This window comes from Rhinoderma darwinii, chromosome 12, assembly GCF_050947455.1.
Source record: "Rhinoderma darwinii isolate aRhiDar2 chromosome 12, aRhiDar2.hap1, whole genome shotgun sequence".
In the NCBI taxonomy this organism is placed as follows: Eukaryota; Metazoa; Chordata; class Amphibia; order Anura; family Rhinodermatidae; genus Rhinoderma; species Rhinoderma darwinii.
In genome coordinates this window covers 34,805,864-34,830,756 of record NC_134698.1, presented here as the reverse complement: position 1 = coordinate 34,830,756, position 24,893 = coordinate 34,805,864, and the positions used below count along the sequence as shown (strand labels likewise).

Here is a 24,893-nt window from a genome sequence, read left to right as displayed (position 1 = left end):
ATCTGGCGACTGCGCTGACCACTCCATTACCGATAGAATACCAGCTGCCTGCTTCTTCCCTAAATAGTTCTTGCATAATTTGGAGGTGTGCTTTGGGTCATTGTCCTGTTGTAGGATGAAATTGGCTCCAATCAAGCGCTGTCCACAGGGTATGGCATGGCGTTGCAAAATGGAGTGATAGCCTTCCTTATTCAAAATCCCTTTTACCTTGTACAAATCTCCCACTTTACCAGCACCAAAGCAACCCCAGACCATCACATTACCTCCACCATGCTTGACAGATGGCGTCAGGCACTCTTCCAGCATCTTTTCAGTTGTTCTGCGACTCACAAATGTTCTTCTGTGTGATCCAAACACCTCAAACTTCGATTCGTCTGTCCATAACACTTTTTTCCAATCTTCCTCTATCCAATGTCTGTGTGCTTTTGCCCATATTAATCTTTTCCTTTTATTAGCCAGCCTCAGATATGGCTTTTTCTTTGCCACTCTGCTCTGAAGGCCAGCATCCCGGAGTCGCCTCTTCACTGTAGACGTTGACACTGGCGTTTTGCGGGTACTATTTAATGAAGCTGCCAGTTGAGGACCTGTGAGGCGTCTATTTCTCAAACTAGAGACTCTAATGTACTTGTCTTGTTGCTCAGTTGTGCAGCGGGGCCTCCCACTTCTCTTTCTACTCTGGTTAGAGCCTGTTTGTGCTGTCCTCTGAAGTGAGTAGTACACACCGTTGTAGCAAATCTTCAGTTTCTTGGTAATTTCTCGCATGGAATAACCTACATTTCTAAGAACAAGAATAGACTGTCGCGTTTCACATGAAAACTCTCTTTTTATAGCCATTTGGAGAGAATTTTATCGAACCCACAAATGATATGCTCCAGATTCTCAACTAGCTCAAATGAAGGTCAGTTTTATAGCTCCTCTAAACAGAAAAACAGTTTACAGCGGTGCTAACATAATTGCACAAGGGTTTTCAAGTGTTTTCTAATCATCCATTAGCCTTCTAACACAGTTAGCAAACACAATGTACCATTAGAACACTGGAGTGATGGTTGCTGGAAATGGGCCTCTATACACCTATGTAGATATTGTATTAATAACCAGACGTTTGCAGCTAGAACAGTCATTTAGCACATTAACAATGTATAGAGTGCATTTCTGATTAATTTAATGTTATCTTCATTGAAAAAAACTGCTTTTCTTTCAAAAATAAGGAAATTTCTAAGTGACCCTAAACTTTTGAACGGTAGTGTATATATATATATATATATATATATATATATATACACACACCTCACTATACTATATACTTATATATACACCTCACTATACTGTAGACTTATATATACACCTCACTATACTATATACTTATATATACACACCTCACTATACTGTATACTTATATACACACCTCACTATACTATATACTTATATATACACCTCACTATACTATATACACCTCACTATGCTGTATACTTATATATACACCTCACTATGCTGTATACTTATATATACACCTCACTATACTGCATACACACACACACATATATATATACATACATACATACATACATACACACCGCACTATACTATATACTTTTATATATATATATATATATATATATATACACACACACCTCACTATAATATATACTTATATACACACCTCACTATACTGTAGACTTATATATTCACCTCACTATACTATATACTTTTATATATATATATATATATATATATATATATATATATAAACCTCACTATGCTATATACTTATATCTACACCTCGCTATACTGTATACTTATATATACACATCACTATACTATATACATATATATATATATACCTCACTATACTATATACTTTTATATATATATATATACATATATATATATACACACCTCACTATACTATATACTTATATATACACCTCGCTATACTGTATACTTATATATACACCTCACTATACTATATACTTACCCGTAATTTTTCTGACAATAAGACGCACCCAGGCTTTAGACAACAGAAAATAGGAAAAAATTTAATATTTTGCTACTTTTACAATGAAAATGCAAAAGATGTGTTCTGTTTCACCACATTCTGAGAGCCATAACTTCTATATTTTTTGGTTGATTGAATGGTGTGAGGACTTATTTTTTGCAGGACGAGCTGTAGTTTTCATTAGCACCATTTTTAGTTACACAATTTTTTTATCACTTTTTATTGAAATTTTTTAGCGCTAAGGTGACCAGAAAACAACGATTCTGGCATTTTACCTTTTTTTTTTTTTTTTACACCATTCACTGTGCGAGTCAAATAATGCTATATTGTAATAGTTCGGACTTTTATGGACGGAGCAATACCAATTATTTTTACATTTATTTATTTTTTTATATTGTGCGTGGAGAAAAATAGGAAAAGGGTTTCTTTTTAACTTTTAATATTTGTTTACACTCCTGAAAACGTATCTAACTTTTTTTTTACACATTTTATTAGTTCCCCTAGGGGACTTGAACCAGTGATCGTTAGATCGTTGGTCCAATACACTGCAATACAGGAATGAGTTACGGAAACAGCGTAACTCGCTGAGCTACACTGTTTCCGTAACTCCCATAGTAGTAAATGGCAGTTACAGAAGCAGCGTAGCATGCGAGCTACATTGTTTCCATAACTACTTTTCAATTCTATAGGAGCTACGGAAACAGCGTAGTTCAGCGAGTTACGCTGTTTCCGTATCTTGACCATGTACGCTGTTTTCGTAGCTACCGAGTTCCGAAAACAGCATAGCTCACAGTGCTATGCTGTTTCCGTAACTCCTATTCCCTTCTATGGAAGTTATGGAAACAGCGTAACTCAGCGAGCACTTGGCTGTTTCCGTAACTCCCAATCACCTAACCAGGAAGTAGCCCGAGATAGCGGAGCCAAGTAAGATAGAACAGGGTTTAGGGGGCCCCGTTCTAGAGATAGGTGCGGGTCCCAGAGGTGGGACCCGCATCTATCTGGCATTTATGACATATCATGGGAAAACCCCAATAAATGCCGCGGTCGCTATTGACCGTGGCATTTGACTAGTTAAATGGCCGGAAACAGCACATTCAATGTTTATGGCCGTTAGAGCAGCGTGTCAGCTGCAAAACACAGCTGAAACCTGCAGTGTATGGAGCGGGCTCAGCGCCTGAGCCCGCTCCAAACATCCCCTCCCCGATCCATGAAGCGCCGGCACATCATGGGTGGGGAAGGGGTTCAGTAAGGAAGCGGTCAGGGAGCAGCCGGGTCTCTTGACTGCTGACTATAAGACGCAGGGACTTTTTAGCAAGATTTTATATATACAGTGGATATAAAAAGTCTACACACTGTAAAAGTCTACAGTAAAAGTCTACTGTAATACAAGCTGAATAATTTCAGAACTTTATCCACCTTTAATGTGACCCATAATCTATACAATTCCATTGAAAAACAAACTGAAATCATTTAGGATCAGTTCGTACTTTTCGAGTTTTTTTTTATGCGGAAACCGCGTCGGAAAACGTGCCAAAAAATGTTTGAAAATGCCTCCCATTGATTTGTGGAAAAAACAGCTCGCGGGAAAAAGAAGCGACATCAATGGGAGGCAGAGAAAGCATATTTCGCTGCGTTTTTTCCCGCAGCGCTCAATGGCCGCGGGTGTAAAATCCAGCGAAAATCGACGTGCAGGCAGAGCAAAATCTGCCTCAAAATTCCAAACTGAAGTCAATGGGAGGTCAGAGGCGTAAACGCCCGAAGATAGGGCATGTCCTATCACCCCGACATTTGTAAAACAATTTCTCCCGATTACGTAAACACGCCATATATGGTAATAAAGTGCTGTTTCGACCCACAGCAGGGCTTAGAAGGGAAGGAGCGCTTTTTGGCTTTTGGAGCTCAAATTTAGCTGGAATAGTTTTTGGGTGTCATGTGGAATTTGCAAAGCCACCGAGGGACCAAAACAGTGGAAGCCCCCCAAAAGTAATCCCATTGGGGAAACTACACCATTTAAGGAATCTATCTAGGGGTATAGTGAGCATTTAGACCCCACATGTCTTTTGCAGAATTGATTAGAATTAGGCCGTGAAAATTGATATCAACCTTATTCCCACTAAAAAGTTGATCTTTTTCAATATCAAAAAGAATAAAGGAGGAAAAAGCACCCCAACATTTGTAAATCAATTTCTCCCGAGTACGGCTATACCCCACATGTGGTCATAAATGTTTTTTCATTAGAAAGTAATTAACCCTTTCCGAACTGATCCATGTTTTGCTTTTTCTTTTTCTTTTTTCCTCCCCGCTTTCCGAGAACCACAACTTTTAATTTTTCTGTCAATAGAGTGGTGTGAGGGCTTATTTTTTGCGGGACGAGCTGTAGTTTTCATTGGTACCATTTTTTGTATTAACGACTTTTTTAGCACTTTTTATTATATTTTTTGGTGGAGCCAAGGTGACCAAAAAACAGCGATTTTGCAGTTTAAAATTCCTTATTTTTCACAGCGTTCACCGTGCGGGTTCAATAATGGTATATTGTAATAGTTTTGACTTTTACGTACGCAGCTATACCAATTTTGTGTATTTTTTTACATTACTTTAGAGAGAAAATGTGAAAAGGGTTTATTTTTGGACTTTAAATATTTATTTAATTTTTTCCACTAATAATAACTTTTTACTTTTGTTTTTACACATTTTATTAGTCCCCATAGGAGACTTCAACCAGCGATCATTAGATCACTGATAGAATACACTGCAATACTAATGTATTGCAGTATATTGTGATTTTTACAGGCTCCTGTAAAAGCTCGATCGCTGTTTCTGTCCGTTAGTCACGGGTATCAGCTGTAATACACAGCTGACACCTGCAGCGTATGGCGCAGGCTCAGCGCGTGACATGCTCCATATATCAGCCCCCACACCATGACATGCTATTAAGTCATGGTGCGCGAAGGGTTTAATGCGCAGAGGACGGTGCAGAGTGAAAATTTTCCACCGATATGCCATTTTAGTGCACTATATATTGTGCCCAGTTCGTGCCACAAATACCTCATAAAATATTAACCGGGTTCTCCCGGGTATGGCGATGCCATATCTATGGACGTAAACTGTTGTTTGGGCACGCTGTAGGGCTCAGAAGGGAGGGAGCGCCATTTGGCTTTAGGGAGAGCAGATTTTGCTTGATAGTAGCTCTGGCGTTTTGCTGGTATTTCAGTTTATACTGTGGGTGTACATGTAGGCTGGACAGAGTACATCAGGGGCATAATAAGCGGGTATAATAATGGGGTAAATAAATAATAATCCGCAGATATGTGGCCAATGTCGCACTTATAAATGGCACCCGAACCTATGCGCTATTGGAACACTGCACATTTTGCATCACCATATTCTGGGAGCCAGAACTTTTTTATTTTTTCACCACTGGAGCCGTGTGAGGGCTTATTTTTTGCGGGACAATCTGTAGTTTTCATTGGTACCATTTTTTTTAATCACTTTTTATTCCATTTTTCGGCAAGCAAGGTGACCAAAAACCATCAATTCTGATTTTTATTTATTTTTTACGGCGTTCACCCTGGGCTATAAATGACCATTATATTTTATTCTGCGGGTCAATACGATTACGGCAATACCAGATGTATATAGTTTTTTTTACATTTTGTAGTGTTTGCGCAATAAAATAACTTATTTATAAAATAAATAATTTTTTGTGTCACCATATTCTGAGAGCCATAACTTTTTTATTTTTCAGTCAAAAAAGCTGTGTAAGGGCTTGTTTTTTGCGGGACAGGTTGTAGTTTTTATTGGTACTATTTTGGCGTACATGCGACTTTTTGATCACTTTTTATTGTATATTGAATATGGTGACACAAAAAATTATTTATTTTATAAATAAGTTATTTTATTGCGCAAACACTACAAAATGTAAAAAAAACTATATACATCTGGTATTGCCGTAATCGTATTGACCCGCAGAATAAAATATAATGGTCATTTATAGCCCAGGGTGAACGCCGTAAAAAATAAATAAAAATCAGAATTGATGGTTTTTGGTCACCTTGCTTGCCGAAAAATGGAATAAAAAGTGATAAAAAAAAATGGTACCAATGAAAACTACAGATTGTCCCGCAAAAAATAAGCCCTCACACGGCTCCAGTGGTGAAAAAATAAAAAAGTTCTGGCTCCCAGAATATGGTGATGCAAAATGTGCAGTGTTCCAATAGCGCATAGGTTCGGGTGCCATTTATAAGTGCGACACTGGCCACATATCTGCGGATTATTATTTATTTACCCCATTATTATACCCGCTTATTATGCCCCTGATGTACTCTGTCCAGCCTACATGTACACCCACAGTATAAACTGAAATACCAGCAAAACGCCAGAGCTACTATCAAGCAAAATCTGCTCTCCCTAAAGCCAAATGGCGCTCCCTCCCTTCTGAGCCCTACAGCGTGCCCAAACAACAGTTTACGTCCATAGATATGGCATCGCCATACCCGGGAGAACCCGGTTAATATTTTATGAGGTATTTGTGGCACGAACTGGGCACAATATATAGTGCACTAAAATGGCATATCGGTGGAAAATTTTCACTCTGCACCGTCCTCTGCGCATTAAACCCTTCGCGCACCATGACTTAATAGCATGTCATGGTGTGGGGGCTGATATATGGAGCATGTCACGCGCTGAGCCTGCGCTATACGCTGCAGGTGTCAGCTGTGTATTACAGCTGATACCCGTGACTAACGGACAGAAACAGCGATCGAGCTTTTACAGGAGCCTGTAAAAATCACAATATACTGCAATACATTAGTATTGCAGTGTATTCTATCAGTGATCTAATGATCGCTGGTTGAAGTCTCCTATGGGGACTAATAAAATGTGTAAAAACAAAAGTAAAAAGTTATTATTAGTGGAAAAAATTAAATAAATATTTAAAGTCCAAAAATAAACCCTTTTCACATTTTCTCTCTAAAGTAATGTAAAAAAATACACAAAATTGGTATAGCTGCGTACGTAAAAGTCAAAACTATTACAATATACCATTATTGAACCCGCACGGTGAACGCTGTGAAAAATAAGGAATTTTAAACTGCAAAATCGCTGTTTTTTGGTCACCTTGGCTCCACCAAAAAATATAATAAAAAGTGCTAAAAAAGTCGTTAATACAAAAAATGGTACCAATGAAAACTACAGCTCGTCCCGCAAAAAATAAGCCCTCACACCACTCTATTGACAGAAAAATTAAAAGTTGTGGTTCTCGGAAAGCGGGGAGGAAAAAAGAAAAAGAAAAAGCAAAACATGGATCAGTTCGGAAAGGGTTAATTACTTTCTAATGAAAAAACATTTATGACCACATGTGGGGTATAGCCGTACTCGGGAGAAATTGATTTACAAATGTTGGGGTGCTTTTTCCTCCTTTATTCTTTTTGATATTGAAAAAGATCAACTTTTTAGTGGGAATAAGGTTGATATCAATTTTCACGGCCTAATTCTAATCAATTCTGCAAAAGACATGTGGGGTCTAAATGCTCACTATACCCCTAGATAGATTCCTTAAATGGTGTAGTTTCCCCAATGGGATTACTTTTGGGGGGCTTCCACTGTTTTGGTCCCTCGGCGGCTTTGCAAATTCCACATGACACCCAAAAACTATTCCAGCTAAATTTGAGCTCCAAAAGCCAAAAAGCGCTCCTTCCCTTCTAAGCCCTGCTGTGGGTCGAAACAGCACTTTATTACCACATATGGCGTGTTTACGTAATCGGGAGAAATTGTTTTACAAATGTCGGGGTGATAGGACATGCCCTATCTTCGGGCGTTTACGCCTCTGACCTCCCATTGACTTCAGTTTGGAATTTTGAGGCAGATTTTGCTCTGCCTGCACGTCGATTTTCGCTGGATTTTACACCCGCGGCCATTGAGCGCTGCGGGAAAAAACGCAGCGAAATATGCTTTCTCTGCCTCCCATTGATGTCGCTTCTTTTTCCCGCGAGCTGTTTTTTCCACAAATCAATGGGAGGCATTTTCAAACATTTTTTGGCACGTTTTCCGACGCGGTTTCCGCATAAAAAAAAACTCGAAAAGTACGAACTGATCCTAAATGATTTCAGTTTGTTTTTCAATGGAATTGTATAGATTATGGGTCACATTAAAGGTGGATAAAGTTCTGAAATTATTCAGCTTGTATTACAGTAGACTTTTACTGTAGACTTTTACAGTGTGTAGACTTTTTATATCCACTGTATATATAAAATCTTGCTAAAAAGTCCCTGCGTCTTATAGTCAGCAGTCAAGAGACCCGGCTGCTCCCTGACCGCTTCCTTACTGAACCCCTTCCCCACCCATGATGTGCCGGCGCTTCATGGATCGGGGAGGGGATGTTTGGAGCGGGCTCAGGCGCTGAGCCCGCTCCATACACTGCAGGTTTCAGCTGTGTTTTGCAGCTGACACGCTGCTCTAACGGCCATAAACATTGAATGTGCTGTTTCCGGCCATTTAACTAGTCAAATGCCACGGTCAATAGCGACCGCGGCATTTATTGGGGTTTTCCCATGATATGTCATAAATGCCAGATAGATGCGGGTCCCACCTCTGGGACCCGCACCTATCTCTAGAACGGGGCCCCCTAAACCCTGTTCTATCTTACTTGGCTCCGCTATCTCGGGCCACTTCCTGGTTAGGTGATTGGGAGTTACGGAAACAGCCAAGTGCTCGCTGAGTTACGCTGTTTCCATAACTTCCATAGAAGGGAATAGGAGTTACGGAAACAGCATAGCACTGTGAGCTATGCTGTTTTCGGAACTCGGTAGCTACGAAAACAGCGTACATGGTCAAGATACGGAAACAGCGTAACTCGCTGAGCTACGCTGTTTCCGTAGCTCCTATAGAATTGAAAAGTAGTTATGGAAACAATGTAGCTCGCATGCTACGCTGCTTCTGTAACTGCCATTTACTACTATGGGAGTTACGGAAACAGTGTAGCTCAGCGAGTTACGCTGTTTCCGTAACTCATTCCTGTATTGCAGTGTATTGGACCAACGATCTAACGATCACTGGTTCAAGTCCCCTAGGGGAACTAATAAAATGTGTAAAAAAAAAGTTAGATACGTTTTCAGGAGTGTAAACAAATATTAAAAGTTAAAAAGAAACCCTTTTCCTATTTTTCTCCACGCACAATATAAAAAAATAAATAAATGTAAAAAAAATTGGTATTGCTCCGTCCATAAAAGTCCGAACTATTACAATATAGCATTATTTGACTCGCACAGTGAACGGTGTAAAAAAAAAAAAAAAAGGTAAAATGCCAGAATCGTTGTTTTCTGGTCACCTTAGCGCTAAAAAATTTCAATAAAAAGTGATAAAAAAATTGTGTAACTAAAAATGGTGCTAATGAAAACTACAGCTCGTCCTGCAAAAAATAAGTCCTCACACCATTCAATCAACCAAAAAATATAGAAGTTATGGCTCTCAGAATGTGGTGAAACAGAACACATCTTTTGCATTTTCATTGTAAAAGTAGCAAAATATTAAATTTTTTCCTATTTTCTGTTGTCTAAAGCCTGGGTGCGTCTTATTGTCAGAAAAATTACGGGTAAGTATATAGTATAGTGAGGTGTATATATAAGTATACAGTATAGCGAGGTGTATATATAAGTATATAGTATAGTGAGGTGTGTATATATATATATATGTATATATATATATATAAAAGTATATAGTATAGTGAGGTGTATATATATATGTATATATATATAACTATACAGTATAGCGAGGTGTGTATATATAAGTATATAGTATAGTGAGGTATATATATATATGTATATAGTATAGTGATGTGTATATATAAGTATACAGTATAGCGAGGTGTAGATATAAGTATATAGCATAGTGAGGTTTATATATATATATATATATATATATATATATAAAAGTATATAGTATAGTGAGGTGAATATATGTCTACAGTATAGTGAGGTGTGTATATAAGTATATATTATAGTGAGGTGTGTGTGTGTATATATATATATATATATATATATATATATATATATATAAAAGTATATAGTATAGTGCGGTGTGTATGTATGTATGTATGTATATATATATGTGTGTGTGTGTATGCAGTATAGTGAGGTGTATATATAAGTATACAGCATAGTGAGGTGTATATAGTATAGTGAGGTGTATATATAAGTATATAGTATAGTGAGGTGTGTATATAAGTATACAGTATAGTGAGGTTTGTATATATAAGTATATAGTATAGTGAGGTGTATATATAAGTCTACAGTATAGTGAGGTGTATATATAAGTATATAGTGAGGTGTGTGTATATATATATATATATATATATATATATATATACACTACCGTTCAAAAGTTTAGGGTCACTTAGAAATTTCCTTATTTTTGAAAGAAAAGCAGTTTTTTTCAATGAAGATAACATTAAATTAATCAGAAATGCACTCTATACATTGTTAATGTGCTAAATGACTGTTCTAGCTACAAACGTCTGGTTATTAACGTCACCCACAGGTCCTTCATCCTTGGCGTCGGACAGAGAAGATACATGGGCTCCAGCCGTCCGAGAGGGTAATATGCTCGTCTCTAGGGAGTTTACTATGCTTACCTGCACACGGTGATGCTGCTGCAGATTCAATTGTACTCTCTCGGACGCCTGGAGCCGATGTGTCTTCTCTCTTCCGACGCCAAGGTTGAAGGACCTGTGGGTGACCTCATTGTTCCCACCCAGCTTCTTTCACTGCAGACACACAGTGTGACGTCACCCACAGGTCCTTCAACCTTGGCGTCGGAAGAGAGAAGACACATCGGCTCCAGGCGTCCGAGAGAGTACAATTGAATCTGCAGCAGCATCACCGTGTGCAAGTAAGCATAGTAAACTCCCTAGAGACGAGCATATTACCCTCTCGGACGGCTGGAGCCCATGTATCTTCTCTGTCCGACGCCAAGGATGAAGGACCTGTGGGTGACGTCACGCTGTGTGTCTGCAGTGAAAGAAGCTGGGTGGGAACGATGAGAAGTGTATGACGCTGATTTGTCAGCATCATACACTTCTATTCACAACGCCCAGTTGGTAAAAACACAATACACGCCCAGTTGGTAAAAACACAATACACGCCCAGTTGGTAAAACGAGTAAACACGCCCAGTTGTCTATTGAAAAGCTCATTTGCATAAATATAAAATTGCTCATAACTTGGGCAAAAATGATCGTTTTAAAAAAAACAAAAAACTTTGCTGTTATCTACATTGCTGCGCCGATCACATTCAATAGGAGATAGGGATTTGATAATCTGGTGGCAGAGCCGCTTTAATGACCACGCCATTTTTTACGTTTTTACATCGTCTCATTCAAAGAGCTACCTTTTTGTTTTTGCGTCGACATAGCTGTATAAGGTCTTGTTTTTTGCGGGACAAGTTGTAATTTTTAATAGCACCGTTTTGGGGTACATAGAATTTATTGATTAACTTGTATTAACTTTTTTTGGGGGGGAATAGAAAAAAAACAGCAATTTCGCCACACTTTTTTGCATCCTAAATTTACGCAGTTTACCGTGTGGTATAAATAACACAATAACTTTATTCAGTGGGTTGTTGCGATTGCAACGATACCAAATTTGTATAGTTTTTGTATGTTTTACTACTTTTACACAGTGAAAACACTTTTTTTTTTCCAAATTATTTGTTTTTGTGTCTCCATATTTGAAGAGCCGTAAAGTTTTTATTTTTTCGCCGATGCAATTGTAGGAGGGCTTTTTTTTGCGGGACGACTTGTAGTTTTTATCGGTACCATTTTGGAGTAGATGCAACTTTTTGATCACTTGATCACATTTTTTTTAAGGCAGGATTCAAAGAAAACAGCAATTTTTGCATGTTTTTTTATTCTATTTTTTACGACGTTCACCATGCGGGTTAAATAATGTAATAGCTTTATAGTCGGGGTCGTTATGAACGCGGCGATACCAAATATGTGTAACTATTTTACTTTATTTTCTTTGTTAATAATAAAAAAATATAAGACCTTATACAGCTATGACGACGCAAAAATAGAAAAGTTATAGCTCTTTGAATGAGACTATGGAAAAACGTAAAAAATTGCTTGGTCATTAGGTTGGTCATTAAAGGGTTAAACTAATACTTTGCTGAATTAGCCTTTGACTTTATGACAGCATTCAGTCTTTTTGAGTAGAAGTTTATCAGCATGGCACATCTTGACTTGGCAATTGTTGTCCACTTTTCCTTGCAAAAGCGCTCCAAATCTGTCAGACTGTGTGGGCATCTCCAGCCCTCTTCAGGTCACCCCACAGATTTTCAATTGGATTCAGGTCTGGGCTCTGGCTGGGCCATTCCAAAACTCTGATCTTCTTCTGGTGAAGCCATTCTTTTGTTGATTTGGACGTATGCTTTGGGTCGTTGTCGTGCTGAAAGGGGAAATTCTTCTTCATCGTCAGCTTTTTAGCAGAGGCCTGCATATTTTGTGCCAATATTGACTGATATTTGGAACTGTTCATAATTCCCTCCATCTTGACAAAAGCCACATTTCCAGCTGTAGAAAAACAGCCCCAAAGCATAATGCTGCCCCCACCGTGCTTCACTGTGGGGATGGTGTTCTTTTGGCGATGTGCAGTGTTGGCTTTACGCCAAACATACCTTTTGGAATTATGGCCAAAAAGTTCAACATTGGTCTCATCAGACCATAACATGTTTTCCCACATTCTTTTGGCAGACTTGATGTAGGTTTTTGCAAAACATAGCCGGGCCTGGATATTTTTCTTTGTTAGAAAAGGCTTCTGTCTTGTCACCTTACCCCACAGCCCAGACATATAAAGAATACGGGAGATTGTTGTCACATGCACTACACAACCAGTACCTGCCAGAAAGTCCTGCATCTCCTTTATGTTGCTGTAGGCCTCTTGGTAGCCCCCCGGACCAATTTTTGTCTTGTCTTTTCATCAAGTTTTGAGGGACGTCCAGTTCTTGATAATTTCACTATTGTGCCAAATGTAATCCTCTTCTTGATGACCACCTTCACTGTGTTCCATGGTATATCTAATTCCTTGGAAATTCTTTTGTACCCTTCTCCTGACTGATGCCTTTCAACAATCAGATCCCTTTGATGTGTTGTATGCTCTTTACGGACCACACCTTTTGCTGTCACATTCAACAAAGAAAATGGCAGGAAAATCCTAATAGATCAGCTGAACTTTATATGGGGTTACTTAAAATCACTTTAAATAATGGCAGCAGTGTACAGACTACTATTTAACATGAGTTTAAATGTGATTGGCTAATTCTGAACACAACCAACGTCCCCAATTATAAGAGGGTGTTCACACTTATGCAACCACATTATAGTAGTTTTGTTTTTCCAATCTAAATGATTTCAATTTGTTTTTCAATGGAATTGTACAGATTATGGGTGAAAAAGTTCTGAAATTTTTCATCTTGTACTGATTTTGTAGCATGCAAAAACCTGGCATTTTAACAGGTGTGTGTAGAGTAGACTTTTTATATCCACTGTATATATACACTTCACTATACTATGCGTGTATATATATATATATATATATATATATATATATATATATGCCTCACTATACTGTATACTTATATATAAACCTCACTATACTGTATACTGTACACATCACTACTGTTTACTTATATATACATCTCATTATTCTGTATACTTATATATACACCTCACTATGCTATATACACCTCACTATACTGTATACTTATATATACACCTCACTATACTGTATACTTACATATACACAACTCACTATACTATATACTTACACATACACCTTAGTATACTGTATACTTATATACACACATCACTATACTGTTTGCTTTTATATACACCCTACTATGCTGTATACTTATATAACACATCACTATGCCGTATACTTATAGAACATGTCTCTACACTGTATACTTATATATGTCACAATACTGTATGCTTATAAAACATGTCACTATACTATATCCTATAAAACACAAACTATACTGTAAACTTATATATACACGTCACTATACTGTATGTCACGGACACTGGGTTTGTGGACCCACTAGGCCGCTCCGCCGTAGCGGGGAGGCAGCTGACCAGGTCACAGTCTATGTGAAAGTAAGATAGCAGACAGTAATGCTTAGGTACCTGAAATAGTCCGGACGGTGACTGTGGCTTCAGCACGGATGGAGGCAGGTGCGGAAAGTGGCGCCAGACGTGGCGGGCAGAATCCGATGAGCAGATAGCACTTGACGTGGCAGATGGCACTTGACGTGGCAGATGACACTTGACGTGGCAGATGGCACTTGACGTGGCAGATGGCACTTGAACACGGGTAGGCACAGGAACAATGCGGAATACAGGAACGGTAACAGGGCACGGGTAACAGCTGGAACGGGAGACACTAAGGGACCATTTGCGAGACAGACAGGGAAAGACTAACAACGCTCAGGCAAGGATCAGAAGGGCTGGGGCATTCTTATAGGGCAGGGAATCACGTGGGTAAATGATCATTGTTTTCATGTGCGCGCGCTGGCCCTTCAAGAGCGGGCGCGAGCGTGCGCGCGCACCCTACGGGACCCGGCCGGACGGAGCGGAAGTGAGCGCTGGCATCTCCTAGGAGGGAGACGGAGGCCAGCGCTCACAGATCCATGGCTGCGGGTGTCGGGAGGTCGGGAGGCGCTACACTGTATACTTATATAACATGTCACTATACTATATACTTATATATATATACACACACACGTCACTACACAGTATGCTTATATATCACATCACTACTGTATACTTAAATATACACATCACTATACTGTATACTTATATATACACGTCACTATACTGTATACTTATATAACATGTCACTATACTATATACTTATATATATATATATATATTTATATACACACGTCACTACACAGTATGCTTATATATCACATCACTACTGTATACTTATATATACACATCACTATACTGTATACTTATATATACACGTCACTATACTGTATACTAGGGCTTGGCAATTATGACCTAAATCAAAATCACGATTTTAATTAATTAATTATATTTATATTTGGAATAGTTGGTGATATAGTATTTTATAGTTTTTTGGTATGTATATAGACTTCTAAGATAGGGGTAGCATTGAAATATGTGTACAGTCATGGATCAGATATTTATTTATTTAGAACGTATTAATGGTATCTTGTAATACTGATATAGGCATATTGTGATATACACTAAGTAATTTTATATTGACGTATATAAGCTTTGGCTTTTTATGGACCAATACTATAAACGACACTTTTCCTCTATCAATAGTATGCTTCTTGTTTTACTTACTGGGTACGTGATGGGTGCGCATGCGGGTCACGTGGTCTCCTATGTGTCCGACCGGAAGTTGTCTTCAGGTCTGAGAACGAGTCCTGGTTTCCAGGTACAACTTCCGGCCGTGACGCGGATGGTCTGGCGCGTGGAGATGGGCGTGACCTGCCGTGCGCCGACTAACATCACCTCATTTGAGGTGTACTTAAGGGGGGAAACATCTAGCATACCTCACCTCCTGACGAAGGAAGCGAAACGCGCGTCGAGGTGGTCCTCGGATTAGGTCCTTTTCATCATGTCCACCCCAGGTAAATAAATAGCCTATTTAGACACTGATTTGACCTCGCATTCCCATATATGAGTTATGGTAACTATATATGCCATACCTAGTTGATCATTCTAGATATCTGATCTTTAGGCGATACTCTATTAGAATATTAAAAAATTTTCAATACTGCTACTGTAATGGTGGGGGGGGGTAGGGAAACGGACAAGTGAGCCCTAATCTACCCGCCACTCTGTCCCTGCCTACTTGCAACGACCCGCCCTAGACGACGGGGTACAACTGGGCGGCGGTCCCTGCGCTCAGTAAGTGCATGACAAACACGACAAACAAACAAGGGAACACAAGCAAGGGAAATGGGCAGTTGCTCGCGGAAACACCGTGAGCAACAGAGTAGTGAACGAGCCGAGTCAAGCCAGGAGAGTGCGAGGTACAAAGCGAAAAGCAGAAGAGTAGTCGGTAAGCCAGGGTCTGTATGGAGCAGGATCAAAAAGTAGCAGGAGCTGTAGCTGGGCCAGGAAACCTCAAGGAAAGAATTCACAAGCACAGATGGACAGGAAGAGCAGGCTTAAATAGACCGAGGGCGGGAGCTAGCTGAGTCTGGCCAGGTTGCGATAGGCTCTCCCATTCCTAAGCCTGCCAGCCTGAGTGGAGGAAGCTGGTGTCTGTCTCAGGGATGTACACTCAGGTGTTGACTGATTAATTCTGGGAGTTAACCCTGAAGCAGTGCCTGGCAGATCCTTTACAGTACCCCCCCTTTTATGAGGGGCCACCGGACCCTTTCTAAGTGGACCTGGCTTACTGGGGAAACGCAGGTGGAACCTCCTGACCAATACCCCAGCGTGAACATCCCGGGCGGGTACCCAAGTCCTCTCCTCGGGCCCGTATCCTCTCCAATGGACCAGGTACTGGAGGGAGCCTTGGACCATCTTGCTGTCCACGATCCTGGCCACCTCAAATTCCACCCCCTCAGGGGTGAGGACGGGAACAGGAGGTTTCCTCGAGGGGGCCAAGGACGGGGAGCAGCGTTTCAGGAGGGAGGCATGAAACACGTTGTGTATACGAAAAGACGGGGGTAACTCCAGCCGGAAAGAGACAGGACTGAGGACCTCAATGACCTTATACGGCCCAATAAACCGGGGAGCAAACTTTTTGGACGGAACCTTGAGACGCAAGTTCCTGGATGACAACCACACCAGATCCCCGAGCACAAACAGGGGGTTAGCAGAACGTCTTCTATCGGCCTGAGCCTTCTGTATGCTCTGGGACGCCTCTAGGTTCTTCTGAACCTGGGCCCAGACTGTGCACAGATCCCGATGAACGACCTCCACCTCGGGATTGTTGGAACAACCAGGTGAAACGGAGGAGAACCGTGGATTAAACCCAAAATTACAGAAAAAGGGAGAGACCCCTGACGAGTTACTGACCCGGTTATTAAGGGAAAATTCGGCGAGGGGAATGAAAGAAACCCAATCAAATTGACAGTCAGAGACAAAACATCTTAAGTATTGTTCTAGAGACTGATTAGTCCTCTCCGTTTGGCCATTGGTTTCAGGATGGAAGGCAGAGGAGAAGGACAGATCAATCCCCAACTTATTACAGAAGGCTCTCCAAAACAATGAAACAAATTGTACCCCTCTGTCAGAAACAATATTGACGGGGACCCCATGGAGACGCAGGATGTGTTTGATAAACAAGGTAGCCAACGTCTTGGCGTTGGGTAGTTTCTTGAGGGGCACAAAGTGGCACATTTTACTGAAGCGGTCTACCACCACCCACACCACCGACTTGCCTTGGGATGGAGGCAAATCGGTGATAAAATCCATGGAGATATGTGTCCAAGGTCTCTGGGGAATGGGCAACGAACGCAGTAAGCCCGCTGGTCGGGACCTGGGAGTCTTGGACCTGGCACAAACCTCACAGGCGGCGACGTAGGCCTTAACGTCTTTAGGCAAACCAGGCCACCAATAATTTCTGGTAATGAGGTGTTTGGTACCCAGGATGCCTGGATGGCCAGATAGTGCGGAGTCGTGATTTTCCCTAAGTACCCTTAGCCGGAATTGCAGGGGAACAAACAGCTTGTTCTCAGGAAGGTTCCCAGGAGCTGAACCTTGATCAGCAGCAATTTCAGAGACTAAATCGGACTCGATAGAGGAAATGACTATACCTGGAGGCAAAATACAAACAGGATCTTCCTCCGAAGGAGGGCTGGCCATGAAGCTACGCGACAGTGCATCCGCCTTAATATTTTTAGACCCGGCCCTATAGGTAACCAAAAAATTGAATCTGGTAAAAAACAACGCCCATCGAGCTTGTCTCGGGTTTAGCCTCCGGGCAGATTCTAGGAAAACCAGATTCTTGTGGTCGGTAAGGACCGTTACCTGGTGCCTAGCCCCCTCCAGGAAGTGGCGCCACTCTTCAAATGCCCATTTAATGGCTAAAAGTTCGCGGTTGCCAATATCATAGTTACACTCCGTGGGCGAAAACTTCCTAGAAAAGTAAGCACAGGGGCGGAGATGGGTGAGGGAGCTGGTACCCTGGGACAAGACGGCCCCCACTCCCACCTCGGACGCGTCAACCTCCACAATAAATGGCTCCCTTTGGTTGGGCTGAACCAGCACGGGGGCCGAGATAAAGCACTTCTTGAGGGTCTCAAAAGCCTGGACGGCCTCAGGGGGCCAATGGAGGACATCAGCACCCTTGCGAGTGAGGTCCGTAAGAGGCTTAGCGACGACCGAGAAGTTAGCAATAAATCTCCTGTAATAGTTAGCGAACCCCAAAAAACACTGTAGCGCTTTCAGGGAGGCAGGTTGGACCCATTCAGCCACAGCCTGAACCTTGGCAGGGTCCATGCGGAATTCATGAGGAGTGAGGATTTGACCTAAAAATGGTATCTCCTGTACCCCAAATACACATTTTTCGATTTTGGCAAACAGTTTGTTTTCTCGAAGGACCTGGAGCACTTTCCTGACATGCTCTATGTGGGAGGACCAGTCCCTGGAAAACACCAATATGTCATCAAGGTACACTACAAGAAATATCCCCAGGTAATTTCTCAAAATCTCATTTATGAAGTTCTGGAAGACCGCAGGGGCATTGCACAACCCAAAGGGCATGACGAGGTATTCGAAATGGCCTTCGGGCGTGTTAAACGCAGTCTTCCACTCATCCCCCTCTTTGATGCGAATAAGGTTATACGCCCCCCGTAGATCCAATTTAGAGAACCATTGGGCCCCCTGAACCTGATTAAAGAGATCAGGAATCAAAGGAAGGGGATACTGGTTCCTTACCGTGACCTTATTCAGGCCACGGTAGTCAATGCATGGCCTAAGACCCCCATCCTTCTTCCCTACGAAGAAGAAGCCAGCACCTACCGGAGAAGAAGAGGGACGAATGTAACCCTTGGCCAGGGATTCCTGGATATACTCCCTCATGGCTTCACGTTCGGGACAGGAAAGGTTAAATATTCTACCCTTAGGAAGCTTAGCTCCTGGTACCAATTCGATAGCGCAATCGTATTCTCTATGAGGCGGTAATACTTCGGAGGCCTCTTTAGAGAAAACATCAGCGAAGTCCTGAACAAACTCGGGTAGCGTATTCACCTCCTTAGGGGGAGAAATAGAATTAACAGAAAAACATGACGTACAACATTCATTACCCCATTTGGTTAGCTCCCCAGTATTCCAGTCAAACGTGGGATTATGCAACTGCAACCAGGGAAGACCTAGAACCAAATCGTACGATAATCCCTGCATCAATAGTACAGAGCACTGCTCCAAATGCATGGAGCCAACAAGGAGTTCAAAAACAGGGGTATGCTGTGTAAAATAACCATTAGCAAGAGGAGTGGAGTCGATACCCACTACCGGAACAGGTTTAGGCAAATCAATCAGAGGCATAGCAAGAGACATAGCAAATTCCACAGACATGATATTAGTAGATGACCCTGAATCCACGAAGGCACTGCCGGTAGCAGACCTACCACCAAACGAGACCTGAAAGGGAAGCAATATCTTAGTACGTTTCATATTTACGGGAAATACCTGTGCGCCCAAGTGACCTCCCCGATGATCACTTAGACGCGGGAGCTCTCTGGCAGCATTCTTACGCTTGGGACAGTTGTTTACTTGATGCTTGACATCCCCACAGTAGAAGCAGAGACCATTCTTCCTGCGGAATTCTCTACGTTGTTGAGGGGACACGGAGGCCCCGAGTTGCATAGGTATTTCTGAGTCTTTAGGGGACAAACGAAGCAACGGGACTTCGGGAGGCATCATGGGGGAGTCGGAGGAAAAAACACATAAACGTTCACGTTGTCGTTCCCTGAGACGTCGGTCAAGTCGTACCACTAAAGCCATAACCTGGTCTAGGGAGTCAGAAGAGGGATAGCTAACTAGCAGGTCTTTCAGGGCGTTCGACAGACCCAACCTAAACTGGCACCTTAAGGCAGGGTCATTCCACCGAGAAGCTACGCACCACTTCCGAAAGTCAGAGCAATACTCCTCAACAGGTCTCTTACCCTGACGTAAGGTCACCAGCTGACTCTCGGCAAAGGCAGTTCTGTCAGTCTCGTCATAAATAAGTCCGAGGGCAGAAAAGAAACAATCAACGGAGGAAAGTTCAGGGGCGCCAGGAGCCAAGGAGAAGGCCCACTCTTGGGGCCCTTCCTGGAGCCGGGACATAATTATACCCACCCGCTGGCTCTCAGAACCTGAGGAGTGAGGCTTTAAGCGAAAGTAAAGCTTACAACTCTCCCGAAAGGAGAGAAAAGCCCTCCGGTCACCTGAGAACCGGTCGGGCAACTTGAGGTGGGGTTCAAGGGGTGCGGTGAGGGGAACTACCAAGGTAGCATCAGGCTGGTTGACCCTCTGAGCCAGGGCCTGGACCTGTAGGGAGAGACCCTGCATTTGCTGAGCCAGGGTTTCACGGGGTTCCATAATGGTGTCAGGGACCAGGGTAGACTAGGTATAAGGCTTGTGAATTTGTAATGGTGGGGGGGGGTAGGGAAACGGACAAGTGAGCCCTAATCTACCCGCCACTCTGTCCCTGCCTACTTGCAACGACCCGCCCTAGACGACGGGGTACAACTGGGCGGCGGTCCCTGCGCTCAGTAAGTGCATGACAAACACGACAAACAAACAAGGGAACACAAGCAAGGGAAATGGGCAGTTGCTCGCGGAAACACCGTGAGCAACAGAGTAGTGAACGAGCCGAGTCAAGCCAGGAGAGTGCGAGGTACAAAGCGAAAAGCAGAAGAGTAGTCGGTAAGCCAGGGTCTGTATGGAGCAGGATCAAAAAGTAGCAGGAGCTGTAGCTGGGCCAGGAAACCTCAAGGAAAGAATTCACAAGCACAGATGGACAGGAAGAGCAGGCTTAAATAGACCGAGGGCGGGAGCTAGCTGAGTCTGGCCAGGTTGCGATAGGCTCTCCCATTCCTAAGCCTGCCAGCCTGAGTGGAGGAAGCTGGTGTCTGTCTCAGGGATGTACACTCAGGTGTTGACTGATTAATTCTGGGAGTTAACCCTGAAGCAGTGCCTGGCAGATCCTTTACAGCTACATTGTAAGGCTGTTACTATGGGATATGGTGGACATTCCTATCCGGGGTGTTTTTAACTTTTTGTGTTTTAAACGTTTGTATTTTGTGGGTAATGTTTCCCTTATGGGATAATAAAGATTTATATTTGTTATTTTTGCTGTCTATTTGATATTATTTGCGCATCAGGTATATTTTTGGATCTTTGATTACTGATAGTTATATCTGATGGTATGATGTATGCTCATGATAGATTTTTGTTGACAAAATGGTGGGGAAGTTATTCTTCGTGGGGGAGAATTGGGAAGCCACAACAGAACTAATTCTGGGGATAAAGAGATGGAGGTTGAATATATCTTATTGATATTGCTGTGTATCACACCAGTAGGATTTCTATTTTCTCGCAATCGTACCAGACATGTGATATCGTTCCGGTATCTGTGTTACATCTCCAACAATTGTCATCTTCAGTGTAGGCCATGATGTTAAGCTGATACAGGGTTTTACACCATCTCGTTAGGGTTTTAACTGAATTTTCCTATTTTTTAATACACCCGGAAAAATCCCTTAGGAAGTTGGTGCAATATAAGGAAGGATTCCAGCTAGTTTCTCTCATAGGAGGTGGGGTGCATTCTAAAAAATGTTGACACATACTGTTGAAAGATATGTCATGTAGGTAGGTTATGGCGTGCTCTCCATCCAACAACATTAGAGAGGGTATGTGAGTAGCATCTCTGAGGTGAGGGACAACACTTACATTTACGAGCTTAGACCAGGGGAGTGATAGCGGCAAGGGGTTACCATTGACAAAGGCTGGTATGAGATCTATCGGTATAAGAGGGGATTGGCTTTTAGTTACTTGTGGGGTTGAGATAAACTGGTAGACACCGACAGTGCCCCTTAAAGTGAAGCAATCTATTGACTGGGGCAAACGTAGATGTGACCATAGACATATTAGATTGTCATCCCCAAGTAGGCTTCTTTCCAGTTGAACATGTGGGAGCACTACTTTATTTTGTACTAGAGAAAGCCGTCTAGACAAGTGATTTGCTTTATAGTATACATAGATGTTCGGCACACTGCCACCCCCCAAACCCCCTCCCCCCGCGCGACTTGTGTTATCTCATTTATAAATGTGAAATTGTAGCCCGTTTGTTGTTCTAAATTAAATTGGAAAGGAGGGATCTGAGTCGATCAAAGAAGTGCTTAAGGGGTTTTTGCCGGGAGAGCATGTGAGCGGACGTGCGTGCCAATGCTCCGTCCGCCCCACCTCCCATCCCCCACCTCCACTAGTGAGTACTGACATGTGAAGCTTCCTCCAGCGCCTCTTCACTTTCGCCAGATGTGCCTCCTTCTGCCCCTATTCTTGTTGCTGATCGCTCAGCGTCCTGATCAGCATTGTATATCTCCTGCCTGGTGCTCTGTACTCCAGATCAGTTGTAAGTAAATTGGGTGCCCTTGCCTCCTGTTCCGCTATTCTCCGGCTGGGACCTAGAACGATGATGATGCATGCTGCTTTATAGCACTGGCAGTCTGCTTGTAATGGACGTTGGATATCCTGCCCTCCTCTAGTGTGGGTAAGGTCCACTGCAACTTTAATTGTAAGCCTAATCCAAATATATCTGTAACATCATTTTCTTATTGAACTGGCATTGGAGCTTTATACAAATATATATACAACTTGCATCCAAATATATATACAACTTGTACTCAAATGTAAATGCAAATATAACTCCATCTACAATTTCTGTAGCTCTGAAGTTTTTTGAAGTTCTTTTGGTCTCATGATTTTATGCTGCTGCTGCTATAAGTATATACAAGAGCCTTTAATGTTACTGATAGGTTCCTATGTTTTTTTTGTACGTTGTTACTTAATCTCTGATGTCCGCCCATGATGTCTCTCATATCATTTGCCCAATCTGAAGCCCTGATAAAACCTATGGATCACTGAGCTCTATATAATATCTGTTATACATGCTATATTACCAGAGTAAAGGAGGGTAAGAGGTGGAGTGAAAAAGGGTGGGGTAAAGGGCAAGGACAAATCTAATTAAAATGCTACCAAGATAGAAATTAGAGGAAACATCAAGTAGACGGATGAGTGGAGGCCCTTCTATAAAATCCGTAATGATGGATAAAGTTTTAGCATCACCCTCACATTCCTCAACAAATACAAGTAACACTAGGAATACTCATGTTACTCCGGTTAAAAGTGGTGAAGGTGCAGAAGGAGTGTCACATAGTAGCCCAACAGAGCTGATGAAGACTCAAACTGAACCAGAGCAGGATGTAAGAAAAGATCAGAATATAGATATGGGGGTGCACCGATTCTGACATATTTTGGGTACCCTAAAAAAAATGAAGAGACAGTTGCTGATTTGTCGCTACAGATGGGGGGGGGGACGGGGGCATCAGGTTGGATGTTACTCTGATAAGAGATGACTTTTCCAAAATTAAGGGGGGAATGCTTACAGCGGAAACCAGAATGTCAGATGTGAAGGATTCGGTATCTACCTTGCAAAAGGATATGTGGGTATTGAAACAAGAGAACCCAAGATATGACAAGTAAAAAAGCATAGATCTGGAAGACTGGTCACGTAGGGCTAATCTACGTCTGGTCAGATTTCCGGAAAGTTCAGAAGGCTCAGACTGTGTTCTATTTGTCAAGAACTGGCTGTTAGAGAAATTTGGGGCTAATTCGCTGTCTGAAGTTATCTTAGTGGAGAGTGCACATAGGGTCCCACTAAAAGCCAGGCCATCAGGATCGCCTCCAAGACCAATTTTGATCAAATTTATGAATGCAGGGGACCGGGATAAGATACTTCGGAAGGCAAGATACATTGTGGACCTTGCCTTTAATAGCTCCAAAATATCAATATACCCGGATTATTCACAAGCAACTACAAAAAGACAGTCAAGAATAGACTCAGGAAAGCAGGGCTGCAGTACTCATTACTATTTCCAGCCAGGCTCCGATCCGGCCGATAAACCCCTTAGATGCAGCAATCAAAAGCTATCGCTGCATCTAGGTGGTTAGATCGCACCCTATGGTTGGTATGGCAACGATCGGCACCCGCGGGGCTACCGATGGTTGGTAAGGCAACCGGAGGCCTAACAATGGCCTCCTGGTCTGCCTAGTACGGAAGCCTATTAGGCCCCATGTGGAGGCGAAGCCTAATAGGTTTGCTTTCAGTGAGTAGCTGACAGCTCTAACACACTGCGCTATGTAGGTAGTGCAGTGTATTAGAATAGCCATCAGGGCTTCATGCCTTCAAGTCCCCAATGGGACAAAAATAAAGTCAAAGAGGCTCTGTCACCACATTATAAGTGCCCTATCTCCTATATAATGTGATCGGCTCTGTAATGTAGATAACGACAGTGTTTTTTATTTTGAAAAACGATCAATTTTGAGCAAGTTATGCACAATTTTAGATTTATTCTAATTACTTCCTTAATAGACAACTGGGAGTGTTTTTACTTTTTTACCAACTAGGTGTTGTAAAGAGAAGTGTATGACGCTGACCAATCAACGTCATACACTTCTCTCTTCATTCTTAGCAGTACTAGCAACACAGCGTGATCTCGCGAGATCACGCTGTACTGTCACATACTCCCACATTAACTTTATCAAAGTGTTTTGAGAGTGAATAGACATTGCCCCCAGCCAGGACGTGATGTCTATTCACACTCCTGACACTTCGGTAAAGTTTCTTGGGTATTTACTCACAGAACAC

The 24,893-nt window shown here is 42.0% G+C and overlaps 1 long non-coding RNA gene across 1 annotated transcript in view; it reads right to left on the bottom strand.

The window, feature by feature from the left end:
• Positions 1-10,705, bottom strand: part of LOC142664760 (uncharacterized) — a 37,576-nt gene extending 26,871 nt beyond the window's left edge. Inside the window, exon 1 of the long non-coding RNA XR_012851367.1 lies at positions 10,623-10,705. This is a non-coding gene — a long non-coding RNA (uncharacterized LOC142664760). The remainder of the gene's footprint in view (positions 1-10,622) is intronic.
• Positions 10,706-24,893: the final 14,188 nt, after the last annotated feature.